Source organism: Nelumbo lutea, chromosome 2 (assembly GCF_056320005.1).
Source record: "Nelumbo lutea isolate HS-2025 chromosome 2, American lotus-T2T, whole genome shotgun sequence".
In the NCBI taxonomy this organism is placed as follows: Eukaryota; Viridiplantae; Streptophyta; class Magnoliopsida; order Proteales; family Nelumbonaceae; genus Nelumbo; species Nelumbo lutea.
Genome location: NC_142685.1, coordinates 85465607 through 85477712, shown reverse-complemented (window position 1 = coordinate 85477712; position 12106 = coordinate 85465607). Strand labels below are relative to the sequence as shown.

Below are 12106 nucleotides of genomic sequence, written 5' to 3'. Positions count from 1 at the left end.
AAAAATTAAACTTAAGATATAAAATATTTTAGACTAAGAAATATGGAAAATTTTGAACTTTCTCATATATATATATATATATATATATATATATATATATAATATAGATATATATGGTTTGGTTGTTCGATTTTGGTTGATTTACAAATTTCCCAAGTGAAATTGATCCAACTTGGTCAAGTTGGGAAATTGTTGAACCAAAGCTGACTAGAAATACTAGAAAACCGACCAATAGGGGTCGAGTTGGTTGGGATTTTGAGCTGCACTTGGGATTACCAAGGCCTTCCTAGGGTTGCCAGGTTGTTTGAAATGTGCCTGGGGTTGCTAGGTTCTTTTTGGGGTCGGTAGGGTATTCGAGATGTACTTGGAGTTGCTAGGGCCTTCCTAGGGTTTCCAGGGTATTTGAGATGGGCCTGGGGTTGCTAGGGTATTTGAGATGCACCTGGGGTTGTTAGGGCCTTCCTAGGGTTGCTAGGGTATTTGAGATGCACTTAGGGTTGTTAGGGTGTTTGAGATGCACCTGGGGTTTCCAGGGTATTTAAGATGTGCCTAGGGTTGCTGGGGCCTTTCTGGGGTTGCCAAGGTATATGAGATGCACCTGAGGTTGCTAGGACCTTCTTGGGGTTGCCAAGGTATTTGTGATTCACCTCAGTCAGACAAGGGAAAAAAGGTTAGCACAAGGGGAAGCAAAACTTGTTGTGAGAATAGGCAATCAATGTATACAATAATAAGTCACTATAAACACAGATTTCGGACGAAGAACAAAGGAATTTTATTAACTGATTTGTTTGGTACAGCATTATTCGTTATACAATTTGAGCCATTTTCCATTCATGGTTTCATCTTGTTTGTTTGTGCACAGGTTCCAAAGTACATAGTAACCGATTGGGTGGGCTTTTTTAATGATGTAGGTAAGTGATACATAGGGAAAATAAATTTGGGGTTTTTACTATTCAGTCCACCTCAACAAATCTTAGCTCCACCGTATAGTTGGGATAGGTGCCAGCTCGAAATTTATGACAATGCACAGGCGGGTATTGGTGTTATAGGGGGAGGTGTTTGAAATTTTGAATTGTTGTAGGTCTGTAGTAGAGTTTAGAATTCTAAGGTGGAGTGTAGTGTAGTTTTCCCAAAAAAATTTATGTGGGCCCCACATAAATCTGAAATAAGAACATAGGTATCTTGATCAATGGGAACTAAAATCCCGCTCACCAACTTTCCCCCCTCTCAAAATCTAAAAAGCAAACAGCCCCTTGAAGTCAAATGCTTGTTGTAAGTAGGGATGGCAATGGGGCGAGGATCTTATTCCCTATCCCCGACCCCGATTTTAGAATAAATCCCCATCCTCAACCCCGATCCCCATCGGGGACAAGTTTCCTATAGGAACCCAAATCCACGAATTGTTTTAGTTAATAGTATTTTTTGAAAAATAAATTTACTTAAAATAAATAAAAATTTAATATATATATATATATATATATATATATATATATATATATATATATATATATATATATATATATATTTTGGGGTTAGGGTGGGTCAGGGACCTCATTCCCCATCCTGACCCTGACACCAGTCGGGGATACCTATTAATCCCCATCCTTGTCACCACGTCACCAAAGCAATCCCCATCCCCAACCCCATCGAGTTAGGAAAATCGGGTACCCGTCAGGGATGTGGAAAATTGCCACCCCTAGTTGTAAGTCATATTAATGTATTATAATTAAAGAATGTTCAAGTTTAACACTAAGGCTCACTTTGTTTAGTGTGGAAATTTCATTTGCATTACTGTAAATACATGGGAATGTAAATAGGATGCGTAAATTGTGGTATGCTTGGTTTCTCTTATTTGTCTGTGAGAAGTAAAATCAGGAGTAAAAAGATGTAGTCCCCACCTTGTATAAAAGAGAATGGAGGTAAAAGGAGGGTTACCTGTTTGGGATTGAGGTAGGGAAGCAATATGATGTCGTTCCCACTTTGTATGAGAAAGAACTTAGTTAGGGGGACGGTGGTGCAAACTTTGTATTAGTTTTTGAGATAGAAAATTTGACTACCTATAAATACAAATGAAAAATGAAGTACAAATCTTGTATCATATAAGTGCAAATTATAATTATAAATAAATTGATGCAAAATGAGCTGGATGCAAAATTTGTGTTCAGTTCAGATTTGCACTGCAAACAAACAGAAATTGCAACAAGAATTTAAATTCAAATATAAGTATTATCTGAGACTAGAGTGAGAAGGTTCTAGCTGTCGTCGACATGAGTTGGAATTTCAGTACATGAATCATGTTTGGTGTAGTCTTTTACAATCTTCAAGTGGCTCTCAATAGAAATAGTATGTATAAAATTTTAAGACATTTTATGTGGCAATATAATTAATCTGTTCACCAAAATACTACAAGGTCATTTTATAGTATTATATATATGTATATATATATATATATATTTAGTTTTTTACATTCTTCAAGTGGCTCTCAATAGAAATAGTATGTATAAAATTTTAAAACATTTCATGTAGCAATATAAATTATCTGTTCACCAAAATACTACAAGGTCATTTTATAGTATTATATACACATACACACACATTGCCTTCATAATCAATTCATTAATGTAATTTTACTGTTAGATATTTTTAGTTTTTGAAATATTTGTACTTATTAATGAATTAATCTTATCACTAATTATGCAATATTTAGGTTAAATAATCACTTCTTCTGTAAATTAAGGAATATAATGATTTTACAAGTAGGTTGTAATTAATTGTTTGTCCAATATTTACTATAATTGGTTAGTACTTTTGAGCTCTGGGCATTTATTTATATGCCTACACAAAAATATTTAGTACTTGATATGGTTAAGTTAACATAATTTCAGGCCATAAACATAAGAATATTGTTCAATATGACTTAGGAAAATTCTTTAACTGGAATTCAATAATTCTATGCTCTATACTACTATACTACTATAACAAGTGCAAATAAGTGGCAAGTGTTTCTGGAATTTTCAGTGGACGAAATTGCACCTTTAGACTTGAATACAGGAGAGCAGATATGGTAAAAATGACATTTTAATATTGTAATAAATGTTTTGTTTTCTTTGATAGTCAATACTGTCCCCATTGTTTAATTTAAATGAGGGAAAAAGTGATGGTATAAATGTCATTTTATGTTAGCAGTAAATGTAAAGGACAAATAACGAATAAAGATGATTCGCAAAGGTTTTGCATTTAATTTTTATTATTTCCATGGACAAAATTGCCACCAATATTCAACCTTAAATAGAAGAAAAGTTGAGGATGAAAAGGGTATTTCACTAATGCATTTAAATGCCCCTAATATTCATCCTTAAATGAGAAAAAAGATAAGTATGAGAAGGACACTTCATGAATGCATACAATATTTCTTTATAATAATATGGAGACATTCTTTAACTTACCAAATGAGGCAGGACGTTTTGAAAAATGTGCATTTTTATGAGAATAAAGTGACAAAACAAATTATACATGTTAGTGCTCCAAGTTTAAATTTACAAGAATCAAGTTACTAATAAATATTAAAAATAAAATAATTCAATAATTAATAGTTTTAATCTTAAATGGTTATTCTAGTAGAGCTACATCAAATGCATTTCATTTTAGAATGACAAAATGAAATAACAAAGCAAGATGAATACTTTTTATCAAAAAATTAAGTTGAATTGTATATGCCCTAATCTCCAATTTATGTACTATACATACTTTTGTTATGAATAAAAGAATATTTATTTCATGTGTTATTGGATTGTTTTGCTAAATACCCATAGTTCATATTAGTATTATGTATGATATTATATGATTGTCATAATATAGACTCAAAACTTCACAACCAATGGATACACTTGGGGAAGATTATACTGGCAAAGATGTTATTCTCAAACTGCCCAAAGTAGTGGAGTAGTAGATCTTAGCAATTCGAGTTGTGATTTAAGGTGTGCGGATGAGTGTTTACAAGAAACATTGAATTGGATCAAACCTAGCATGTTTCTAGACTTTCAGATAAGTGGAACAACTGGGTGTTGCTTTTAATCCCTAAACTTGATACTAATATCAGATTGAGTATCAGACATGTCTGCCTTTATTATACCAACTAGTGAGATCCTTCTAGGGTCAAATATCTGTGTATATTTGGACATTCAATGATGGCACACCAATTGATGACCAATGTGATAGGATCTACTACAATGTTAAGACATATATAACACTTTGTACAACTTCCTCTTTAGACTCCTGATTCTATCAATAGTAGAATTATCTAAATCCTTAATGAAAGATCCAATGGTGTTGGGAGTTGGACAATATGTCATAAAGACAGAGAGGGAAAAAGTCCTTCCCTTAATATGGTGTCGAGTGCTTTTAGTAAAGAGATTGATTGCAAGTGATTAATTGGGTTTGTATTGACTTGATTATCACATAATAGGCTGAACCAATAGACTTGGGCCTTTAGGATGGTAAGGTTACAAGTGATTTCAAGTGTTTAGATACTTAATGAGCCTAATCACTTAATTAAATAGTTATGGTTGAATTTTCTTGCAATGGATAATTAAAACTTAAGTGGCTAGCAACACTAGCTTACATAAAGCATGTAACATGTTGACTCTCTCATTAAGTTGTGGGTCCCACATCATAGAAGTTATAATCTCCTAATTGGATAAGCATTTTTCAAAAATATTAGAGTGGTAATGGATAATTAAAAGTCTCACATAAGAGTCATAATTAAACTATGTGCTAGCTGAATAGAAATATTAGAGTGGTAATGGATAATTAAAAGTTTCACATAAGAGTCATAGTTAAACTATGTGCTAGATGAATCTAGTAAGACTAAGATTTGACTAGTTAAATGAATTCCAATCTAATGGTTGGTTTAAGAGCCTTAGACTCTCTCCATTCTAATCCTAAACAAGATAGGAGTTATAGATAGGTTAGGAGAAGGTTCTTGCCGCCCTCCAAACTCTATGAATATAAAGGAATTAGAAGGGAGCAAACAATGTATGTTCTCCCATTCTAGATAAAATCGACCCCACCATTATGGGACCTTTTAGTTAGGGTTTCGAACCCCATCTGACCATACCTGTTATCCAACTTTCTTAGCACTATTCCAGAATTGTTTTGGGTAAAAATCAACACCCAAAAACATGAGAAAGGTCGGACTTTTGCTGTCGTAAATTCTGGAGAGAATTCCAAGACTACAAGGATATAGTTGCACCATCTTCAACTTGTTGCAGTGTTTCCAGGGAGATTCAAGCTTGAGCATGAATACCACTTTCATTTTTGCACTTGTGGACATCATAATCAAGTACTACACTCAATCTTGATCCAAAATATTTGATTTTGGTCCAAGATCCTAAACAATCCAAAGGAGAAAACTGTTTTTTTTCTCTCTTGTTTGATTTCAACATTAGGGTTTCAATAAATTTTTGAAAATTTGCCTGTCTAATTACTGGTGTTTTTTCACTATATGATCACAAGTTGATCATTTTGGAGAGCAAGTAGAGGATGATCTTGCGTTCCATTTGTTGCATCTGATATTGCAAAATGTTCAGAGGATGAATTTTGTCCTTTGGAAACATAGACAACCCGTTGATTGTAAAATGTTTTCTCCTTCCCAATTTGGAATTTGGAGAGAAGGATTATTTGGAAAGCATTGGAAACAATTTTGAATAGGGAAGGAAGGGTTTGCAATATTGTACGAAAATGCAAGCATTTAAAATTTGAAAACAACTCCAAAGCTTTTAAGTAGCAAGAATTCAGGTTTGAAAACTTGTTGTAAGCATTAGGGAAATGAGGGAAATATTGGATTTGCAACCGTGGCAACAGTTCAAAAAGGGTTTGGGAAGCTCAAGAGATTTTTAGTGAAAATGAGGAGAAAATGACAGAGAAGTTGATGTTGCAGATTAAATGTGGGTAATATGCAATGGGAATGTTTGCTTGAAATGGTTATTTCTGTGCAATAAAGATGTTAATTGTTGATTGGCATGTGGATGGATATAAATCAATTGAGTAGAAGTTCTTTTGCATAGCTAGAGCAATCAGAGTATGTCGACGATCCTAGCTAACCTTGCCTAAAGAGTAATCACAATAGCGATATTAATATATTACCTTGCTTCAAGATACACCTAGTGGCGATAGCATCTCAGGTAATCAAAAGCTCTTGTTGTTGTACATTACCTTGCTTAAAGAAAAACCAGATCTTACTTCGTTCTCTAAGGCTAGTGCTCTCATTTCTATTTTGTGAATATATCTTGGATTTTGGATGTGTTTCGATCTAGATTATTTCATGTATGTTGTGTGGGTGATAAAACATCACCTTGTTATTTTTTATTGCACTCAAGTGGTATTTTCTTTGTCTATAAAGGGCATTCTTGGTATTCCTCAGTTCGAACTGTTTGGGAATAAGAACTAAGAAAGGAATATATCCTTAGTAGGGTTTCTTTTTCTAAAAAGGTATGAGAGAGAGAAAGGGCCTTTTGGGAGACTGGGAGAGAGTAGAAGAAAGAAGGAATGGTAGAATGCTTCTTTGTGTTTGCAACATACACTTGGGTGTGGTGGTCCTCTCTACAACCTTTTCCTTAACAAAGGGGGTATTCTAGCAGGTTTGGCTTTCTTCATAGTGGTCTTCCAGGTTTAAGGTGACATTGTGGAGGTGAGGATATTCTTTGTTTTAGTTTCAAAAGGGGTTTATAGTTATGGGATATTTCACAACAGTGGTAGAGAGATGTTGTACACAAATCTCTTGTATCTTTTTATTGGTAGTGAATCAATAGCTTTGATGGCTTTGCTCATGGATGTAGCCCTCATTGGGTGAACCACATAAATCTTTTGTCTCCTCTTCTGATTGCTTGTTCTTTTTTACTTTCATTTATTTAAACTACAATTTACTTTTGTGTTGGTGGATATTTGTTGGTTCTGAGTTATTTTTGAGCTTTGTTGTAGTAGTCAATTACTCTGAAATCTTTCCATGAAGCAGTCGACTATTAAGGGTAGTGTACTATTAGTAGTTGGTGTATCCAGAAGCGTGTCGTTAGCCATTTTGGAACACTAGTTTTAATATTTGTAAGTTTCTTTGTTTCTCATAATAATTACAAACACAGTAAATGGTGAGAACGGGTCGTATTCACAAGGAAGCGAGGGAAAAATCGTTACGAACTTTAATCCGGATAAAATAACACAATTGAAAGTTGCGGAAACAAAAAACTTTAATTAATTGAACTGGAATCCATTAAAATAAAATGCGAACAAAGCTAGAAGTGAAAAGTGTAGAGGAATAAATAAATAACAGAAGTAAATAAATAAAAGAAACTAAATAAAGAGTCTATAATTCAATTAGAGGTAGCAGTCTCTGGATCTCTCTTTTGACCCTCAAACTCCTCGAGTTAGGCCTTCCATCTTACTTGACTGAATCCCAGATCTACAGAAAAGAAAGCAATAATTAAATTAGATAAAAATAAATTGCAGAAAGGAAAAATCGGAACTGGAAATTAAAGGACGAAAGTTAAATCTAAAACTAAAGTAAACTAGTTGGGATCCGAATCCAGATGTGGCAGTAGTGGCTTAGGGGAACTGCAAGCAAGAACCCCTTAACTTGCCTGGGCATTCTCTTCTTCCTCTACCCTTGAACTTCTCAAGATCAGTCTTTCATCTTACATAGGGGCAAAATCCAACCCCTTCTCAGGAGCCCTTGGGTCATTTTTATAGAGAATGATGGACACAACTGGGATTAGAGAGAAAGAGGGAGGCAGTAGTTGGGTTTTAGCAAAGATATGGGCACCCTAGGGTTTCTAACGAAGGGTTAGGATGGTTCTGGGTTGATCCTAAGGCTGAGAAGAGAAGGAGAGGGCACCCAATATTATGTAGGGTGGAGATTAAGGTGCCTAGAGTTGAAAGGTGGAGAATAAAAGGAGTGGGTGGCACCCTAAATTCGATGGCTGAGATAGAAAATGGAATTGAGGGTTTAGATCTAATAACTAGGGGCTGAATGGTGAGGATTAGAAGTTAGGTGGCGCCCTAAGGTTAAAAAGCTTAAAAGAGAGTGTCCTAAAATGAATGGTTGAGATTAGAAGGGATGAAAGGTGGAGGTTGAGCAACTAAGGGTGGCTAGGGTTTGCTAAGGATGAAAAGAATGAGCTAGAAGGAGCCCTAGGGTTTGCTAGTGAGAGGGGCGCCATTCTGGGTTTAGCAGATAGGAGGCGCCCTCTTGTTCTCAATTTTTCACAAAACACCCATTCTCTAAGCTGGACTTCACACCAACTTCCCAAAAACTGTATTTCAGCCATGTAACTTCCCCAATTTTCCACAGAAGTTGCATAGAGACTCTCAGAGGTTACAACATTGAATTTAATTGGGAAAATGTCACACTTTGACTATTCTAAGGATGAAAATACTCCTAAAGTAATGCCCTTAAGGTATCAAAATATAGAGTCATCACACCCCCAACTTAACCATTGCTAGTCCCTTAGCAATGCAACCTTAAAATTACATTGAGTAAAGAAATCATTCCCATTGCAAGATCATCCCTCACAAAATTAGCCAAGTATCATGATTCTGGAATTCTCAAACTTTGTTTATATCGGTATTGGGCTTAAGGGGTAAAACTATCATACTTTGAATATCGTAGAAACTTGGCTTAAAATCTTATTTACCCTTCCATTTGCAGACTATCTTGATAAGATGAGATTGATTTTTCAAATCAGGTGGGTATTCTTCTTATCATTTTTTACAATGGATTTCTAACCCTGAATTTGATATGCGCACTTATTTTTATTGTTACCTTCCACCGTTTTACGTGAATCTTGACACTCGCCTTAGGTGAAGAGACCCGGTTATGAAGTGTTAGGTAAGTGTCTTTGGCATTCTCTTTTCTGTTTGACACGAATCTCAACACTTGACTTAGGTGAAGAGACCCAGTTACTAAGTCTAGGGTGTCCATTGACCTTTTATTCTTTTTTTTTTTTGCAACATTGTTCAGGGTAGTCCACTGTTTCTAACAATTTAAAGAATTTTTGTCTAATTTCTCCATCTTTCTTTTCTTATCTTGGTAGGGGCAAACTTGAGAGTATTTTCCAATTTCTAAACGGTTTCGACAATATTCAAATAAGACCAATTTTTACTCCTATCACTTGCTTCCAATTTCTATAAAATTCAATATTCTTTTATTAGTTTCCTTAGCATTTTTTGTTTGGAAATCTCTTTTAATGAAAAGAAATTTTAAATTTTCTAGTGAAATTTTAATTCTACATATTTAAAGGCTTAGCTTCTCAATTTTTTTTTTCTTTTCAAAATTTCATTTTTTTTCTCTTTCCTCACCCCCCCAACTTAAGTGCCATTGTCCCCAATGGCATGACTACCCTGATGCAAAAAGAACTTGGGCCAAAGGGAACATTCATTAGGATTTTCCTAGGGGTTCAAAGTCTGCAACCTGGTCTCAAATTAAAAAAAAAAAAAAAAACTCAAATCCTAACAACAGAAACACTAAAAACAAAGTTGGGTTGCCTCCCAACCAGTGCTAAGTTTAACGTCTTCAGCCAGACACATTCATTCACTTCTTCCATCCAGACTCTCAGATTCACTTTCTTCTTCATACAAACTGGGCTCAAGCTGGGCTAACCAAGGGGTAGACAAGTCATCCAAAAGATCGTCCACTAAAAACTTTTAACTGGACCTTCTGCTCCCCAAATGAAATGTCCATTTCTCCCGATTTATAGCTAATGTTTGCATTGGCCATTGCTAGAAACAGTCATCCTAGGATTATCAGGTTATGGTTTAGTTCCTTGGGTGGAGTCAGGTTTAGGACAACAAAGTCTATAGGGAAATAACAATTCTCTATCCTGACAATGATGTCCTCGATAACACCTCGAGGAGTCTTGACCGACTGATCAACGAGTTACAGAATTATCGAGGTAGGTTTTAACTCACCGATCCTAAACCTTTCATAGATAATGGACGGAAGCAGATTTACACTAGCCCCAAGATCCAATAGGGCTCAATGAAAGGTGATTCAAGAGATGACACAACTTATGAGAGGAGCACCCAGGTCTTTCATCTTCTGGGGTAGTTGGTTTAGGAGGACTGCACTAGCATCTATCGAGAGCATCACTTTTTATGGGGCCGCTCATGGCTCCCTCTTTTGAGTGCACAACTCTTTCAGGAACTTGGCATAGGCGGGGACATGTTGAATTGCATTGTTGAGAGGGATGTTAATATGGACTTGTTTGAAGAGCTCCCCGATCTCCTCGTTGTGAATCTCTTTCTTCTTTCGCAACGGCCCGACTGTGAGTGCAGTTGGAAAGGGGACCATAGGTTGGTTCACTAAAGGTTCTTCTAAAGTTTCCTTTCTTTCTTCTTCTCCCCCCAACTTAGGGTCTTCTTGCTCATTTTCTTCTTCTTCAATTTTCATTTCCTCACACAGGTCTTCAAAAATTCTCCCACTCCTTAAGGTTGTAGGGTGTAGATGGGCTCGGTTGTTGGTTAAAGGTGAAAAACTGATCAAGCTTCTAGGCTAAAAGATCTACCATGTCTAATTTTCTCGAGATGGCATTCAAGTCCATTCTTGCCTTGGGCTCTGTATTATTCCTGACTTCATAGAGCCCTGCCCTCTTTGTGGGTTCCACCGACCTTTCATAGGAATACAAGGATACATTATTGATGGAGTTTTCACTCAAGGTCTCAAAAAACGCATACGCTTCATGCTCACTTTTGCTCATAAATGCCCCCCACAGGATGCATCTACCATTTGCCTGACTTCATGCTCATAAAAGGCTTGGACAATTTGCCACTGGGACAGGCCATGGTGTGGGCATTTTCTCATTAACTCCATTCTCTCCCAAGCCTTATGAATTTTTTCACCCGGTGTTTGGGTGAACCCAGTGATGGCTCTTCTCATGGTATTGGTTCGTTCTATAGGATAGAACTTTCTAAAGAATTTTTGTTGCATTTCTACCCAAGTTCTAATAGGTCTCCCTATAGTTCCAAACTAGTGTTTGGCCTTATCTTTCAAGGAGAAGGAGGAAAGAGTCAATCTAAGGGAATCATCATTGAAGTTCTGGATCCTTACAGTGGAACAGATTTCTAGAAACTCGTCTCATGTGTTTGTATGGGTCCTCACTCGGGTTCCCATAGAAAGAGGGGAACATCTGGGTTGTGTGCTTGACTTAATCTCATACTATAAGGCTTGAGTATCTGGAAATTGTATGCAGGATGAAGGGTTATATCGGGTTGGAGTGAAGTATTCCTTCAACTTTTTGAGTAGGGCATCATTGATTCTTGCCATTTGGTTGCGATGTTGATGATGGAGGTATCTCCCTATTTCGGGTATGGGTTCTATAGTTTCTCTCCTTAGAGATCTCCTTCCCAACATACAACTCAAAAGTCCCTTTTTCTTCTTGTTGAAAATTGAATTTTAAATTTTTGAATTTTAATTTCAAATTTGGATTTTGAAATTTAAATTCTAAAATTTAAAATCAATTTTACTTTTTTATTTTCTCTTTTTTTTTAATTTAAATTTTTGAAATTTAAATTCAAAATTTATATTTTATATTTAAAAAATGCAAGCAATTTGCACACACGACCTATGGGCTATCCTAGGTTAGCCAGGTAAGAGGTGGAGATGTGGGAGGCTCCCCTTGCTCTCGCAAGGACTTAATTAAGTAACCAAAAAACCTGCTTAGGCGTAGCCATTTAACCTCTTTCCTTAGACACCAACTGTCGGTTATGGAAAGTAATTACAAGCTTCCCTAAAATTCAGCACAATTTGAATCAAATGTGAGACTCCCTAAAGGGTCTTGCTATCCAAATTCTATATTAGGGTTTAGGGTGAACCACATGTGAAGGGTGGTGATTTTTGGGCCAAGGAAGGATGATGAAATCCCCACCTTATCTTATTTAAGTTGAACTGCCTTTAAATAGATTAATGAAAAGAACCAAAATAAATAAAGAAAGTGCCACTAATTACAATGCATGAACAATTATTTCTACTATGCAATTCAACAATTAAACATAAAATAATAAAGCAAACTAATTAAACAAAAGGAATAATTAAAATAATAAGAAGAAAACCTAACACATT

General features: G+C 35.7%; 1 non-coding gene across 1 annotated transcript; it reads left to right on the top strand.

Moving 5' to 3' along the window:
• Positions 1–10823: 10823 nt before the first annotated feature.
• Positions 10824–10927, top strand: LOC148871691 (small nucleolar RNA R71). The gene has a single exon (XR_016108615.1). It is a non-coding gene; the product is annotated as a small nucleolar RNA R71 (small nucleolar RNA).
• Positions 10928–12106: the final 1179 nt, after the last annotated feature.